The 11,386-nt window shown below is 38.5% G+C and overlaps 1 pseudogene across 1 annotated transcript; it reads left to right on the plus strand.

Annotated features, from left to right (window-relative positions):
• Positions 1-10,148: 10,148 nt before the first annotated feature.
• On the plus strand, positions 10,149-10,892 carry LOC308626067 (large ribosomal subunit protein mL48-like; annotated as a pseudogene). The gene has a single exon. The product of its transcript is annotated as a large ribosomal subunit protein mL48-like (transcript).
• The last annotated feature ends 494 nt before the right edge of the window (positions 10,893-11,386 follow it).

Raw genomic sequence — 11,386 nt, forward strand, 5'->3', positions numbered from 1 at the left:
TATTTTTATGAATACTTCCCAAATTTCAGCATTTCACTTTGAATGTTTCAGTTTTAACCTTTTCTCTTTTGCAGATCCTTTTGAAGTCACTTTCTGTCCTATAAACTGTTTTGGCAGTTTTAGGATTTAGGTTTTTCTGTGTGAATAATGACAAAACTTACCAAATTATCAACAAATACTTCTTTTTTGAAAAAAAAATAATTCTTCTGTGTAGAAGGTTTATAACAATTAGTATGGCGTGGAATATTTGTAACAATTTTCATGGATTTCAGTATTTTTACTCTGCGTTGAAGTATAACATGGAAATAGCAAAATGCACAAGTGGTAAGGATATATAGCTCAATGAATTTTAACATATGTATATGTCTGTATAACCAGGCCCAGATATAGAACGTTTCCAGTACCAGAAAGCCCTCTCCCTGCACCCCCTTTCCAGTTCGTAACCCTCCAGGCCTCTATCTGACTTCTATTATGACCTCTAATACCATAGGATGGTTCTGTCTTTTCATAACAGCTTTTAAAAAGATTGTTTAATTTTCATCTGTCCCTACTCCCTGCTGCCTCAGCTGCTGGCAGTTGAAGGGTGGGAACTTACTGCTAGTGGAAGAAAGACAGAGGCTGCCAGTCCCAGGCAAGGGGGGGACTGAGGCAGAGGAGAAGAGACTGAGGGAGGGAGTGTGGAGATCCAGAACCCTGGAGCCTTGGCTTCCCACGACTCTTGTAGACCCTGCCAATCCAGCCAATATTAAGTATTAAAGGCGTTATGAACAATTTATTTTTGATAAATACATAAATGTGGAAAATTAATCATTGATGACTTGATCTTTTAATGTGCGGCCTCCCAGTGAATTATTCCTTGGCTGCAGACTCAGGATGAGACACTCGGAGTCCTCTGTAGCCTCTCTTTCTTATAACAGCCAAGCTGCGATGCTGTTTACAGGCCGGCTTTGGGACCGGGAAGGGAGGGATGGGTGAAACTCACAGGCTTGCAGAACTATGGGTCAGTACAGTCCTCAGCTGTACTTCTTCATCCATCCAGAGATGGTGAGGCAGAAACAGACTCGGGGCTTCATGGAAAAAGGAGCTCATGACCCTTGAGGGAGTTGGCCTGCCCTGATAGACCTGGTACTAAACAGCTGTCCCAAAGCAGTGAAGTGAGGAGGGCCTTGAGGAACTTCAGGTAAAAAGTCACAGTTTGACATCAGAACGCAGTTGTTGCAATGATCCTGATCATCATCTCTGACCCTGTGTAGCTTTGACAAGATCTGATCTTCCCTTCTTCCTGTGTGAGTGAAGGGAACCAAGGAGAGGGCAAAACAAGGCCCACCTGGAATTTTCAGGCTTGCTCAACAGGGTTCAATGTAGTGTCATTTGCTAATTGGGAAAAGTAAAGATGCGTGGGGAAAATAAAGACCTCAGTTTTCATGAGGTTACATTCGATTTTCTTACTAGATGGCCAAATGGATAAGCAGTTGGATTTACAAGCCTGGAAGTGAGAAGAGCGAGATAAATTTAGGAATTTTTAGCATATAGTTGTTATTTAAAGTCACGGGAAAGCAGTGTTTGTAGAACTGTGAGTCATGACCCATTAGTCTTATCACATCAATTTAGCGGGTTAAGACCAATAGTTTTAAAAAACGAAATAGAATATGATATCATATAGTGGAGTAGAAAGTATGAGAGAGAATCATATGTTCTCATAAACTATTTGTTTTGTGAAACTGATAATTCCAGTAAACTATGTGTTTATGTATATGTGTGTGTGTATATAGATAGATAGATAGATACACACCCCCACACATATGTGTACATATATATTTGAAATACATGTCATTAAGGTGAGAGTAAAGAAGAGAAGAGGACCCGAGGTTAAGTCCTGAGGGATAACAACACTCAGAGGTCTTACAAATGAGGAATGGTGAACTAGCTGGTGCTGGTGTAAGGAAAACTGGAAACAGAGGGGTCACAGAATTCCAGAGAGAAGGTTTCAAGTATTAGAGAATGAGCAACTGTACTTAGTAATGCTGGGAGGTAGGACAGATGAGGGAAGAACGCCATCTATTGGATTTGGTTCGCTGGAGATTCCTGGTGACCTTGGCAAGAGTCCTTTGAGTGGATAGTGGGAAAGAAGCCATATCAGTGTGGGTAGATGAGAGAATGGCAGATAAGAAAGTGGAGACAGCGTGGATATAGAATCTTTTGGAATGTTTGATTGTGGAGGAGCTGAAACTGAAGGGGGCAGAATGGTACTAGGTAGTTTCATTTTAAATAAATTAATAAGTTAAGTAAAATAATTTTTATGGACAAGAGAATGTAGAATGTATTTGCATCTCCACTCCATTAATTCTAGCTCTGAGGTTGGTTTCTTGGTTTAGACCAAAGATGGCAGCATGGATGGACTGGGAATAGCTGCTTGGAGCAGTGCTGAGAAGGACTGTGAGGCTGCGTCTGACAGCACGTTGCTATCCTTGACTTAGATTGAGATGTTGGAAGACAGGTATGAAAAAATGATTTTAAAGAGGGATGACAGTGTTTAGTGGTTAGATTTTGCTCAGTTGCCTTAAAAAAAGGAACAATCTCATTCATTGAACAAAAATATATTTAATAACTATGTGCCTAGGAAAGTGCTTGTTTTTTTTTGCAGAAAACAAAACAAGATTATATTGTACTATCAAGGATCTTAAAATAAAGGCAGGGAGGCAAGGCATACACACAAAGCTAAAGAGTAGTATATAATTTCATGCCTAAGTGACTGGTAGAGAAAGTAAGTAAGTTCTACAAAATAAGATGATGAAAATGTGCTGTGGGAATTGAGTAAAGGCTCATAGAGCAGTGTTTTTTGAATTGTGAATCTCAGCCCATTAAAGCATTGTATTAATTTGCCAGTGCTGCCACCCTAGCAAACTTAAACAACAGATGACTTAAACAGAATTTGTTTTCTCATAGTTCTGGAAGTTAGAAGTCCAGCGTCAAGGTGTCAGCAGTTTGCTTTCTCCTGAAGCCTTTCTTCTTGGCTTATAGATGACCATCTACCCTTGGTGTCTTCACATGGTCTTCCCTTTATGTGGGTCTGTGTACTAATCTCCTCTTCTTATAAGGACAACAGTCACATTGGATTAGGGCCCACCATATGATCTGATCATACCTTAGTTACCTCATTAAAAACCCTATTTCCAAATACAGTCACATTCTGAGGTAATGAGGGTTAGAACTTCAACACATAAATTTTAGGGAACAGAATTCAGCCCATGACATAGTATCATCATGAAGTCAATTTAGTGGTTTAAGATAAGCATAAAAAAGAAATAGAATAGAATAAAGTACAACAGAATAGAAAATATCAGTGTGTATGCTATAGAATCATGTTAAATAATTTCTTTTTATAGGTTATAGTAAAAACAATAGTTTAAAAGCCACTGTCACAGAGGATCCTGGAATACAGCAATATTTGAATAGATAGGACAGGGGGAAGGTTATATAGGAACAGAACGAACAGGCGATAAGAGGATACCAGACATGACATCTTTTGGGAGATAAATGAGTCACCTGTTTGGAAGTGAACTCTGAAGCCAAGATGTATTTAGAGACCTTAAGGTTGGATCATACTATAGTCTTGAAGACCAGGCTAAGAACATGAATTTTCAAACTATTGGCAAAGGAGGATTTTAAGCAATAATGAATTTGGTAATTTATCAGGATACTCTGGCAACTGAATTGGAGAGGGGAGAGCCTAGAAGCAAGAAGATTGGAAACTGTTGGGTTTCACTGACATGGATTGAGGAGGTCCTTAAACAAGGTAGAAAAAGAAAAAGAAAGATGGCTACCAGATATATATCAGAAAAAAATATCAGTAGGACTTGTTGACAATAAACACAGGAGACAGAAAAAGACAATTAGTGAAGGTTGGAGGGGTTCTGGTTTTAAGGAAGTATATAAAATCTCATCCAATTTATTTTAAAATTAAAATTAAGTAAACAATTCAGTTCCTCAGTCACACCAGCCATATTCCAAGTGCTCAGTAGTCATGATGTGACTAGTGGCTGTGGTATTGGATAGTACAGATGTAGAATATCCATCACCACAGAGAGTCCTACTGACAGCACTAGAGTGCTTCCTTGTGGAGAACTTCCTTTTGAGATGCCACCTCAGTACCCATGCCTTTCATACTCAGAGGCATTTTCAGTTATAACTTTGATAAAATTACTGTGTGGTCACTAGAGAAGTCCACCTGTTCTCAAATCATTCACTTATCAGCCTATTAAATTCCTACCTTTAGTTTCCATTGCTTGGGCTTAAGCCCTATACAGATCTAATTAAATTCCCAATACTCTAAAAGAGGCATGAAAAACCATCATAAAGATGCTTTAAAAATTAATTTTTAAATATGTAAAAAGCTAAGAAAGAATATGGCCCTTTTAAAAGTTAGAACCAACTTTTAAGCAAATGTCAGAAGCAAGCAGAGTTCATAAAATATGAAATGCAGTTAAGAAAACTATTTCCAAGTTAGTTAGCTAATCAATAGAAATAAAATGGAACACAAATATGTCAACATCTTGGGGGGAAAACAAGGACTCTCCAGGCCTGATGTTCAAGAGCCAGTTTAAAATAGAGGAAAACGTTTACATATATTCACTAATCTCACCTTGTGAGATAGTTATTATTTTTCCCATTTTATAGCAGGAGGAAAGGCTGTAGGAGAAGTTCACTAACTTGCTCAAGGTCATTTAGCTACTATGTGACAGAGCCAGGACATGCACTCAGGTCTTTGAGTAACTGAGTGTTCCCACATGCTTTAGCCACCTCTCCACGGGAGCACAAACATCACAGGTTGCTTGTTGGTTGAGTGATGGTCTGGATCAATTAACTGAATTTTAATCGAGGAACTCGTATGATCTGAGGGTATCCTCTTTTTACCTGGCTGGTGGTACCCAAAGACTTGGTGTATGATCAACACTTAGGAAGACTGGTAACATTCAAACATTTCACTCTATTATACCAACTTGTCCTGTCTAATATCTACCCTGGAACAGCCGTCTGATTGAGTTTATTATTATTACCTACTGAGACACATTTTATCGGTAGGATTTTCTTCACCTTTGCTGGCTGACCAAATATGCCTAAACTTAATCCACCAAACACATCCCAAAATATAGAAAAGAATCACATTTTAGGGGCACTCGTGCTCCCTTGTAGCATATCAAAACATCACCATATTGTGTCACAGGGGATGTGAGTAAACCTGGGAACTGATGAAGCTCACCTGTATATGCCAACTTTTCAGAATTTTGTTTCGGGTTTTCAGTGTACATGATTTAGAATTCTTAATGAGCTAGATTGCTGCCAGAGAAATATTTGGTTTTATTTTATAGGAGTATACACTTCAGCTCGTATGCAGATGATGTCATCCCATATGAGATTTTGCCAATTGTTAATACATATGTTCTCCCCATTTGTAGGCACTAACGGTGTGGCAGTAAAAATTCTGCCAAAATTTCACTGAGGCCATGAGTAACTTGCTTTCCCAGATGTATTATACATGACGATATGCTGGGAATTAATTTTTTTTATAGGTTTCAGCAATAAGAAGCCTGAATTTTATTCCTGGTAGGTTGGACAAAGTACATTGTAAAACTGGAATGTGTTGGGAGAAATGCTGCCTGCCTCTGAAAGAACCTAGATGAGTCAAGGAGAAAATATTTTTAAAAATTCCTTCCACAGTTCTATATCTCTAGTACCTATACCCAGGGGTACCCAAAGCCAAAATCCTTCAAAATTGGAAGAAAAACATTGAATTCAATGTTTTTGAAGACTGTTTTTACGACTCAGATTTAGGATGCATAGTGGGTATTAATTGTAGACCTCATAGTAGAGAATAATGTGAAATGGTGTTTTCTCAGTGCAGGATATTATCATTTCATCAAGATATCTTAGAACCATCAACCCTTTCTCTTCTGGAAGATTTTGTAGACTCTGTACCTGCTCATCAGAGAGAAACACTCTGTTAAGGGGATTCTTTGCCAATGATACAGCCTTTCTTGTCATGTCAAATGCAACTAGTTTCATTTTCTCAATACCCACGCATCTGTGCCTGAGAAGCTGCCTATTTCTTGGTTACAAATAGAGGAAAAATGAATATTTTTTTGCTGAGTTAGAACAGTTCCTCCCAGGGACCCAGCCTCAGGAGATGCTGAGATTTGCCCCGTTTTAATATTGATATCCATCCTTTCTTTTGTCCCTTCTCAAGTTAGGCGTCATTTTGTTATCTTTTCAGTCATAGGATCATCATCAGCCCTGTGTACTGATGGAGTCTAAAATGTAACTTCTTCCTGGTTCAGTCTCTCTCTCGTATTACATATGATATATATAAACATATATATCATTTTCCCACTGTATCTTTGAGATAGACTCCCAGAAGTGGGATTGCTAGATCAATGGAAAATAAATATACATGAATTTGGTTGTGTTTTGTCAGGTTTTCTCCATGTGGGTTACATAATTTTGCAGTCCCACCAACAATGCATTACAGTACTTGTTTCCCCACAGTCTTATCAAAAGAGACTGTGGATTTTGCCTACTTGATGGGTGCAAAGTGGTTTCTTAGTGAGTTAAAATTTGTATCTCTCGTAATGTGAGTGAGACTAATCATTGTTTCCCATGTTTAAAGTCCGGTTGAATTAATTTTTCTGTGAACTGCTCATTCATTTTTTTGCTAATTTTTCCTGTGTTGCTGTATGTGGTTTTTAAATTCTCAGTTTTTAGGAGTCCTTCATGCATTAAGAATATTAGCCTTTTATTTGTCAGTTGTCAAAATGTTATATCCAATTTGTCACTTGTCTTCAGACTTTGCTGATGTTTCTTGTCATTCAAAAGTTTTCACAGTTATGTTGTCATATTTATTAATATTTTAGGTTGCTCCTACATTTTGAATTACCTGTGCTATTTACAATCCTTGTTTCATTTTTTACATTTTTTTTTTTTTTCTTTTTGCGGTATGCGGGCCTCTCACTGTTGTGGCCTCTCCCGTTGCGGAGCACAGGCTCCGGATGCGCAGGCCCAGCGGCCATGGCTCACGGGCCCAGCCGCTCCGCGGCATATGGGATCCTCCCAGACCGGGGCACGAACCCGTATCCCCTGCATCGGCAGGCGGACTCTCAACCACTGCGCCACCAGGGAGGCCCAATTTTTTACATTTATATCTGTGATTCCTTTCACTTTTGCATTTTTAACTCAAAATCAATATGTAAAAAAAATTGATTTCTCCTCTTCCACCTCTCACTAGAGTCACTTTCTTCTCTTGACTTCCTTACTTCTATTAATGGCTCCCCAAAATCTCTTTGTCATTTGAGCCCCAAATCTCCAAGTCATTCTTGATTTCTTGCCTGCCCTTTTCACTTCTGAATAGATTTCTTAATTCTGTTTGTGATTTTCTTACCTGGTAGGGGAGAATTCCACAGAATATAAAGATTATAGAAGAAGTCACAAAATCCAGCCTCATTTAGGATTAGATTTCAAATGTGTTTTGGTTTAAAACTACAGTAAATCAAATGTAGTATTTACTGGTCAATAATACGAACTGGAAGAATATTTTGATTTTTCTTAAGTATGATAAATCAGTTCAATCAATGATTAATAAAACTCAAATTCTCTGAATGGGTTTTAGAAAAAAAATTAAACAATGAGAAATAAACTTTTCAACAGCTTAGGTGAGATACACAACCCAGGACCATGCCTGTTTCTGATGAATAGTTAACTCAGGTATGGGGCAACTGAGTGGCATATCTTGTTTGCTGTAAGAGCAAAAATCCCTGAGTAAAATGGTCCAACAGTTACCAAAGTATGATTCAGTAGGAGCCACCAGCATCAAATCTGGTAAAGGTTACATGCAATTGGTAGAAGAAACCTTGAGAACAAAATGTCTTGGACCAAGAGTAAGTATGTGAATAAGAGTTTGGTGATTGGTGTCACTTCCACATTTTTCTTTTTTTGCCTATAACACCCAATAAATAGGCTTATTTTCTTTTTTAAATTATTTGATGTTTTGAAGTTCAGTGTGGGAAACCTGTGGTCAATTTATGTAAGCTATTGCTTAATTTCTAAAAGAAATCCAGATGTCCAGTGTCATTTGGTAACTGATTTTCTTAAGGCAAAATAAAGCTTGTGGAGAGCAAATATTAGAATGTTGATAGTGCCTTGTGTAGATGATAAAATTGGTGGTCAGCAAGACCAGAGTTTTATTTTCATGACTATTCAAAATAGTTCATGTGTTTCTAGGATTACTGATGCATCCAAAAATTATGAGCGGACATACAAGTAACACTCTCTCTATCAAGAGAGTGTTAATTTTCTTTCATGTCAAAAGAGCAACAGCTTTCTTGATTTTAGTTTATCATCTACATTTGAAAGAAAGCTTTTAACAATTGTCAGCGATTGAGCAAAGTGAGGTTAGCTTTAAAGAATGAATTAAAAAAGAACAGTTCTGACAAAAAATAGCAGACTACTTAACCAATAATATTTAGGAATAGAATGAGAAAAATTTTAGACTTAAAAATTTGAAGTTCAAACTGATCATTGATTGAGAAAACCTATGAAACTGAATGATTATTTATTTGTGTGATTTCACAAATAATGATAAAAAATAAATGCCCAAAGATATAAGGACATAATGTAAAGCAAAGTAAATAGGCTCACTATTTATTGATAGTTGATTTTCTACTCAACATTATTTGACTTTCTGTTGCTGTGCATTACTCTACTCCAGATTATTTTGTGCCAGTCAGTGCTATAGCAATTTGAACATGATTTGTGGTTGACAAACAAGTGACACGCATAGCATCTGTTTTAGCCCTGGTCGTACACTGTGATTGATGGAGAATCAGGGACACAGTTTTCCCCAGTTATCTAAAAGGTAGACACTGGGATCCTAGACAAGTTAGCTATATTTAACTTTGTATGTGATTATTTATCAAGCATCAGTTTATAAACATTACCCAACATAAATGAAACCAGAGTAGGACATTCATGAATTACACTATTCCAAATTGAATAACAGAAATTAAGAAATTAAACAAAACAAAAACAGAATCAAAAACAAGTCTAAAACTTTTTATTCCCAGGGATGTCTATTTCTATCAATGTAGTAAATTAGATACCATAAATGACTCTTGTGATTGAAACAATTAAAATTTGGAATAAAATATACTTTGAAAACCTTTTAAAACACACTGATAAAAAGGAAGGACTGTGCAGAGGCAAAACCAAAGTTAAATGGGAATGCTGGGGGGCAAGCAAGTGTTGATGCTGCCTTTTACTCTGGAGTTATCTGCACTGAGACCTTGAGCTTTCCTGCTGAGGCTGTACAAGCAAAGGAGATGGATACAAGTCCTCAGAACTGGGTAAAGTAGAGAACCTAACAAGAGACTTATGAATAAAGCTGGAACCCTGGAGAAGTATATCCTTTACATTCTTAGTATAAGGTAAGTAAGAAAGAAACCTCGTTGTGATGAAGGGGAAAGCAAAGAAACTTAACTATGCTTACCATAATGTGGCGTAGAGGAGAAAACTAATCTCATCTGAGACTGTGTAACTAAATTCAGCCCTTGTGAATATGTGTGGGCTGCATTTATTCTATCTATGTGGTCTGAAGAACCTCAAGCAGCAAATTTAAAGTGTTCCTTGTTTGGAAGTGATCCCAAGCTAGTGATGCAAGCAAATATAATTTACCTTTGGAGAAACTTAACTTCAACCCAGCCCTTGAAGTGTTTTTACAGAAAAAAATTCCAAGGAGAGTGAGCTGCCGATAGTCAAAAATCACAAAGCATGCGAAGTCAGTCCCATGAGAACAGGTGGGACAAGAGACACTAGAACAGACCCACAGGGACTTTGGGATTATCATAAATGGAATATGAAATGGAATATGTCTAAATCAATTCAAAATAAGCTTGAAAATTCGAACAGACAAGACTATTAAAAAAAAAAAACCTCCCTTACAAATAGGAAAAAGAATCAAATAGAACTTTTAGAAATTTAAAATGTACAAAAAAATTTAAAAATCCTATGGATGGATTAAATGTCATGTTAGGTAGAGCTGAAGAGAAAGAAACTCTGTGAACTGGAAGATAAAACTGAAAAAATAGAGTGTTTTCGGATGCCCAGCGGTCGCGGCTTCTTGGGCCGATCTTCATCTGGCACAATTACAGGCCGCGTGGCAGCAAAGGATGAATGGAGCTCTGGGAAAGGTGCTGTGTCTGAGGAATGACACCATTTTTAAGCAAGCCTTTTCCCTCTTGAGGTTCAGAACCTCAGGAGAGAATCCCCTCTATTCTGCAGGTGGCATTCTGCTGAGCATCAGTCGGCACTACAGGTCACAGCCCACGCGTGGCATTGGAAGATACAAGCACCTAGTTAAAGCACAAGAGTTTCTTTCTCTTTTGTTTCCTGTTCAGCCCAGGAAGAAGAGGGGAAAAGTGGAAGTGAGACACATTAATCTGGGGACAGATGATGAATATGGGGTTTGAAACATTCACCTGACTGCCTATGATATGGCCCTGGCAGAGAGTTATGCCCAGTATGTTCACAACCTCTGCTACCATCTCTCCATTAAAGTCGAGGAAAGTTATGCGATGCCCACCAAAACCGTGGAGGCGTTGCAGTTGCAGGACCAAGGCAGCAAAATGCTCCTGGACTCAGTTCTTACCACCCATGGGCGAGTGGTTCAGATCAGCGGTTGGAGCGCTACATATGTAGAGATTTTCTTGGAAATAATTCAAAGCAATCTTCCTGAAGGAGTCAGACTGTCAGTGAGGGAGTGAGCACACTGAAGAAGACTTCAAAGGAAGGTTCAAAGTTCAGCCAGAACTAGAAGAACTGCTAGCCAAGTTGAACTAGCTCACTGCAGACCCTTTCATGCCAGCACTGGTCATACTGAGTGGCAAGGGGAAGAGCTTCCTGGGTAGCCAAAGTTAAGCTGGAGACCCTGACCCTCAATCTCATAAGTACCCACCTCCACAGCCAGGGGTGCCTCCTCTCCCCTGTGGAGGAGTGCTTGCCGATGGTCACCACTTTCCTTTGAGCCAACCCTAGGTATCTTCCATCTAATAAAAATCTGATGATGATGGATGTGTGTGTATGTGAGAAGTCAGTCCATCCTGTCGAGTATAGGTAACTAAGGGATTCAGTTTCTCTTTGCCTGGTGCTTTAGCGTATAAGCATGTCCCCCTTCAGTATTTCTCCAGGTAGAGTGAACTCATCCTTTAAATCAACCTGGCATGGAGTCCCTTTAGTGAAGCAGACAATCATAAGTAAACTTCCTGTGGATTGAAGGCATAGGGAGGGAGACTTTGTATATGAATAAAACCCTCCAGATAGGATCAGGGTCTGTCCATAAGTG

Source organism: Mesoplodon bidens, assembly GCF_964165515.1.
Source record: "Mesoplodon bidens genome assembly, chromosome: 12".
Taxonomy (NCBI): Eukaryota; Metazoa; Chordata; class Mammalia; order Artiodactyla; family Ziphiidae; genus Mesoplodon; species Mesoplodon bidens.